Genomic DNA, 7,161 nt, shown 5'->3' with positions numbered 1-7,161 from the left:
CAAACACTCCCACGCCATACTCTCATATCGACAACAAGTCGATGAAATTTGAAAACAACACTATTGTCCGCCATATTGAATTCAATTATTAGCACCTCTGCAGTACGGGTGTCAACTCCAGTTGCCAGCAAAAAAGCGGTAATTTTAAAATTATGTTAATGTCAGAGCCATCTACCGAAATATTATGATATTTTTTTCTTTGTATCTATACTAATCACAGAGGATAATGTGACTGCTATTACCAAGCCACAAGGTCTCGTTTTGTTTTAAAAAAATGTTGAACACGACCATTACTTCGATCAACTATAGTTGACACCCGTACTGCAGCGGTGTTGCCTTACTGGCAACTCTGGTTGACACCCGTAGGTAAAGGGTTAATAATTAGAGTTTAGGCTCACTAGAAAGATCTCGAGAAACAGATACAAATGAGCAGACACACCAATAAAAGTATGTGCCACAATTTTTTTGACAGTAACGCGTGAACCTCCCTCCTCTCATCAATCATTTAATTTAAGTATATAATACATAGGCAAATATACATTGAAAAATTTAGGGTAGAGAAGGGGTTTCAATCGATGTGTGGAAGGGCGGCACCGTCGTCGAACCCAAGCCACCTGGCAGTGGACTTAAAGCGGTGGCGTGTGCCTCGGATTCGCTATGCTGGTGGCGCGTATAACGGCGATACTGTGATCCTGCATCTCAGCCGGAGCGGTTCCACCGTTGTACCTAATAAAGTTTCTGCCATAATATATGTTTGATAAAGGAGGACATTTGGGGTGCATAGACTGTCAATGTTATTACTGTGGTAGGGTGAAACGCTGTTTGGTGTTGTTAGATGGTTGCTTATGAATTTTATTAAGGTAAGTGTCCCTGTGAATGACACTATTAGGAGGAAATTAAGACATTTACTCGGAAAACTACTTAACTATGACCCATACAGACTATTGGTGTATGCAGATTTATGAACCAGTCCTTCCTTAATATCAACGGAACAATACATTGTATAATAGTAATAACATTTATTAATTATTTAAGTTTTCCTCGACATCTGAAATTGTACCAGTGGATAACTGGCGAAATTTCGAATGTCCCATTGTATGACTATGAAAACAAGATGTCGTTGACCCAGTGTTTGACATGGAGGTGCATCAAGTTTACATGATAGCTGTAACCAATGTATGACACTAGTTATGACCCAGTGAATGACACCTCAATTCGTAACTGTCATTCACTCCACCTCCATAGTAAAACAGTGTATGACACTCATGTCAGATACTACTCATATGATCGAAAAATAATTGATTTTTACAGAGTATATTAAATGTATGTCTTACTTCCTTACAACATGGTCAATATTAAATTTAATAAAATAGTAATTTGTGCGAGTGAATGACATAGATGTCATACACTACTAAACGCTAATTTTTTTTTTCCAGTGTATGACATGTCTTCAAAATACTAACGCAAGGAAAATAATCTACTTTTAATATACAATATCAATCGTTTGGTTTATTGTGTAACAATATGAATAAGCACTTACTAAGTACTCATAAATTCCTGTTTTTTATTTACACTTTTAAGATGCAGTGTCTTAACAGATTTACTAAGAAACCCGACGCACAACTGAATCGATGCACCTCCTAGCAAAAATTACGTCACAAAGTGAAAAATATTTAACGTATTAATGACAGCTTCGGAACAAAATTCATAGATAACACATACAATCGATTAAGTCCTGTTTTTTGTTTATAGTAAAAACCGTTTTCTTATTTTTCAAAATAAACTGCGTAAAAGTCATACATTAGGTCAGTGTCATCCATACGGACGTTTACCTTATTTTGTTTTTTGCGAAGGCGAGAAATTTCAAATTAAATATGTGTGATATGCATTATACAATTTTAAAAATGTAATTGATTCACAATAATAATAAAAGTTTCAAATTTACCGGTTTTAAAAATCGCATTTAATACATTATACCTATGAAATTGTTTCCTGATTTACTTATATGGGTTGAAAGTCAGCCTTTCAGTTACAATACTGATATGGTTTCCGTTTTATCAGTTTATTCAATGATAGGTATCTTAAGATGAAGACGAGATGAGAATTTGATTTGAGATACCCCTAGGGGTCTATTATAAATTTAAACAGTATACTTAAATCATGTTTGCTTTCGTAATATAATACTAGACCGTATTTTAGAAACTCGGCATCACAAATTTAAAGGGAACACAAAATAGGAGCTTCAGCAAACGCTCCCAAAAATTAAACAGATAAAAAGGCGGGATTACGTGCGTCACCGACATCTGAACTACCCTCATCTCGCTATTGATTCACTGCGGATAATTGAGAACACGCGCCACCCTCCCCCCCAACACACACGGCACCTCATTTGATTACAACGAAAAAGCGGCGAAAAATCGAGTAGAGATGCAGTAATCGGTCCGTTGCCATGACAACACATATTAACGCGGGGGGAAACGCACATAAATAGATTCGCACATAATACAACACACACCCCGCGCCCACCTCATTTTTGTACAGTGTTAAAAAGCCTAAAACCGCCCCCCGGTTTAAACAACCCGGGCATGCAGATTAGCTAAAACTACGCATTTTTTACCCCACTCCAAAGGGATCTTTTTTCTCGTTTTTCCCTGCTAACTACCGAAAAGGGGGTCGGGTGGAGGAAAAGTTTGCGTTTTAAATATGTCCGAAGGCACGCATTAGGGCCGTGTGCGAAATACGAATCATTAGAGGTCCCTTTTAGGATTTCTATTCGGATGTTTTATTTGATACTTAGCTTGAGTGATGTTGAAGTAGATACGTTAGCTTTGTGATGTTTGCTTGAGATAAATACTAAGCAGGCGTTTTAATGTGTTTTTAGGGATCCGTATGTCAAAAGGACAAAACGGAACCCTTATAGGATCACTTTGTTGTCCGTCCGTCCGTCCGTTTGTCTGTCTGTCAAGGCCCTTTATCTCGGGATCGTGTGAAGTTATCGAGTTAAAATTAAAACTATATACGCAGGTCTACAGTACGCACAAAACGTATATTTCAACACGCTCAAGGGAATCATAATTAATAGGGTACTCCCGTTGACCTAGGATTATGAAATTTGGTAGGGAAAAATCTGAAAGCCATAAAAAAATTAGTAAATAAAAAGTAAGTTGAATTAGTACGGAATCCTCGGTGGGCGAGTCCTACTCGAACTTGTCCGGTTTTTTAGTACTGATTTAAACTTTCACGATTTTTACTCATTATTATTAGAACGCGTATAATTAAGTTATTAAACTTATCTCCGACGTTGTCCCCGTGGTCGTATTAAGAAAATTATATTAAAATATAGTGTAAATAAAAGCGTTGAATTCAAAATTATTATGGGAGCTTGGTCCATTGTATCTAGTTTTTAACTTTGGTAGGCTTACCTTTTTTTACTGGATAATTGTATGTTTGTATGACTGTTCGCCCTCCTAAGGCCCACTTGCACCATTCCACTAACCCGGGGTTAACCGGTTAAACCTGGAGTTGCCATGCTTACCCATACAATTTGACACTAGGTTAACGGTTTAACCGCTTAACCCCGGGTTAGTGGGATGGTGGAAATGAGCCTAAGCCGAATAGCGGTATCTCAAAAACAAATGATGTTGAAAATGGAATTTTCAGATAAAGAATGTAAGGTATATGTTTGCATTACTTTTTATTTGAGATACCGCTAATTGGCTTAGCAGGGCAGTGTATTAGGTACCTCTATCTAATATGTTGTGCAAATGTATAAATTGTGCAACATAATCGCTTTCACTGCTATTTTTGGAGTCAAACACAATATCAAAGGGCCACTTACCTGTTTCAGGGTTAGCCAACTAATCCGGAGTTAACATAGTGTTCCATACAACGTTTCATTTGATTTTATTATATTTATGCAAAAATAAATAAATATGAATTAGCAATAGTACCTAATAATGACAGATTTTAGTGCGTAATTTTATTATATATTGACACGAAGTATGAAATGCAAAACCCATTTGCAACGCAAACCCAAACAATGATTGAAAATATTGTTAACATGTTTCTGACCGCAACTAAAACTCGCAAATTTAATTTTTGAATTCATGAATTCATTTATTGAAATTAAATGCAATGAAATTACGCGTTAAAGATCTACAAAAAATATTATACAGATAATGAAAAACTATTTAATACCTACCACAATTCATTAAATTAAAATAAATTACAATTCATTAAAATAAAATAAAACAATATAAAAATTATCAATACAATTCAAATAAATAAAATATTAAATTAAGTTACGATTAAATCATAATTATTATATTCTGACATGTCATAAAATGCATTTCTAATCAGCCATATTTTTAATTCGGAGTAGAATGTCAGGTCATTTTCAATATTTTTTATTGTGTCGGGTAGTTTATTATAGATACCTACCTGGCCCCGCAACAGCTAGATACCGTTTTGTTGGATTTAGCAAGTCGACAACATGTCGAGTCCAACGTATTCTTGTGTTTTTGTGTAATACGTGCACTTTTAAATATTTTTATTGGAAATTGGTGTATGTTACTTCTAATATATTTAATTATGCAAAATAGGTATTGTGACGTGAGTGTCATTATGTTGCAATTTATGAAGAGTTGCCTAGCGGGGGTTCCGTGCGGAGCATATGATATAATCCGTACTGCACGTTTTTGTAAAATGAAAACACGTTGCCATTCCGCAGCTGTGCCCCAGAACTCTAGACCGTAGCACATCACCGAATGAAACAGCGAGAAGTAGCTAGTCCTTAGCTGCTGATGGGGCAAGATTCGGGCCAATCTGCTCAATGCGAAACATGCAAACAACCAAAATGGAGTTAATTAGAGTACCTACCGGTTTCTTTGAGAAATTACTAGTTTGATTTAAACTCAGGAATGCACCCTTGAAATTAAAGGATTAAAAAAAAACCGTGTATAGACCGTCTTTTATACATTGACTTTACGCCTTTTAGCCGAGGTTAAGCGGTACCGTTAACCCAGTGTCAAATTGTACTGGTAACCATAGTAACTCTAGGTTTAACCGATTAACTCCGGGTTGGATGGCGCAAGTGGAGTTTAGAGTATTACCAATGGATAATTACTCTCTAGTCTAGTCTATACTGCACAGATTAACATCATTTACTGGCCAATGTTCGAAAACATTTTAATAATCCTTATTAATTCGGACAAAAATCCTCTTATGTTTGGGCGCTCATTTCATTACGAAAAATAATCCATAAAATATGATTAGCTTACAGAACGACCTGTATACCTACTAGTACCTACTACATATAAGTACCTACTTAAGCACCTTTAGTTCACTCACATACACACAAAACAAAGAAATTAGAACGAGTAGAGTCTGTGCGGAAAGAGAAGAGCCGTGGAATGTATGGGGTCCAATACATTCCACGACTCTTCTCTTTTCCGTACAGACTCTACGTAAATGTTCATTATTCATTACATGCCAAGTTTCATGTATTTTATGCATGTCATTTTAAAATGAGACTAAAACTTTAATTGTATGGGAGCGACGGCGGGTTCGTTTCAAAAACTGTGCTTTCCGCTAGTAACGTTAGAAGTATATAATATAAGTATTTAAGTGAGAGCATTTTGAACTAAAATCAAATGGAAACTGATATATCATTTTGTAATGTAAATTTTTGTCTTCTAATTAATTATCTGCTGTATTTCATCATAATGTTATTTCAGAATATCGAATCAAAATGAAATGGTACGAACTCAATAATTTTATAGGTACTCGTATTGTTTTAATAACGTTCCAAATAGCGATATTTGTAATTTTCAATTAACATTTACTGTCGAATTTAAACTGTTGTGAGGCATACTAACATTGAGTAATTTTACGGTTTAGACTCACTTGTTTTAAGTCACCCGCGCGACATGTTTCGGAGAGCCTAGGTCTCCTTTCTCAAGCACTAACAGTGAGAGCAGCGAACGCTGACAGAGAACGCTGCTCGCACTGTTAGTGCTTGAGTAAGTAGACCCAGGCTCTCCGAAACATGTCGCGTGGGTGAATTAACACAAGTGAGTATAAACCGTAAAATTATTCAATCATTTACTGTATTTTTTTCATTAATTTTGTAAGATTTGTAAAGACTATTATAGGTATAAAAATATATTTTTAACATTCATAGTAATGTAGTGTAGGTAGACATTACTAAACCTCCTAAGGTTCCACATCTTAGATGTGTAACATACAATTTTACATGTATATTTTTCTAATACCCACTAATACTTACCTTATCTCCAAAAGCGCCATCTGTTAACATTTCCCGGAACCACGAACACTTCTTCCCCTAATGAAAAGATGGTCAAATTTTCCTGCACCTCTCTATTATTCCTGCACTTCTTTCTCCACCCGTGAGATGTCGTTACTAGTATTGTGCGATAACAGTTACATCCACCCTACGATAGATGTCACGGTTATTGATTTTCCTCCGTCTGTTGTGAACTTTCCGCAATTTTCATGATGCCACGGTAGTTGTGGAGTATTTGCATTAGATGTCACTTTAGTTCTGTTTATCTAATAATATATAATACCTTTAAACGAGCAATTCTTGTTTATTTATTTATATGTACATATTTATATTTCGGGGATCTCAGAAACGGCTCTAACGACTTTGATGAAATTTGCTATATGGGGGTTTTCGGGGGCGATAAATAGATCTAGCTAGGTCTTATCTCTGGGAAAACGCGCATTTTTGAGTTTTTATATGTTTTCTGAGCAAAGCTCGGTCTCCCAGATATTGACTCTTTAACTGTATAAGATTAAATAATATATAATTATTATAACTTGAATTATTTTTAATATTTAGGTAGTTATATATTGACATTGACTTTAACCTTTTTTGTAGATTCTGTCGCATTATTTTTATATTACATATTTACATAATGTATCAGGTAAAATTTAGCAATTAGGTTTACTAATGTTTTTCTCATTATATCTCTGTTATTTATCGGTTTTTCTGGAGGCAAAGTCCGCTTTTTGTACTGTAAGGTTTTTTTCTGCAAAAAGGATTAAATAATTAAATAAAAACAAGGATGGCAGATCCAAGTCCACATTAAATACCGATTAAGTAAAATCGAAATTGATTCAAATAAATCTATGACTGTT

The sequence above is a fragment of the Cydia splendana genome, chromosome 13, assembly GCF_910591565.1.
Source record: "Cydia splendana chromosome 13, ilCydSple1.2, whole genome shotgun sequence".
Taxonomy (NCBI): Eukaryota; Metazoa; Arthropoda; class Insecta; order Lepidoptera; family Tortricidae; genus Cydia; species Cydia splendana.
Note: the sequence above shows the minus strand (reverse complement) of the source record.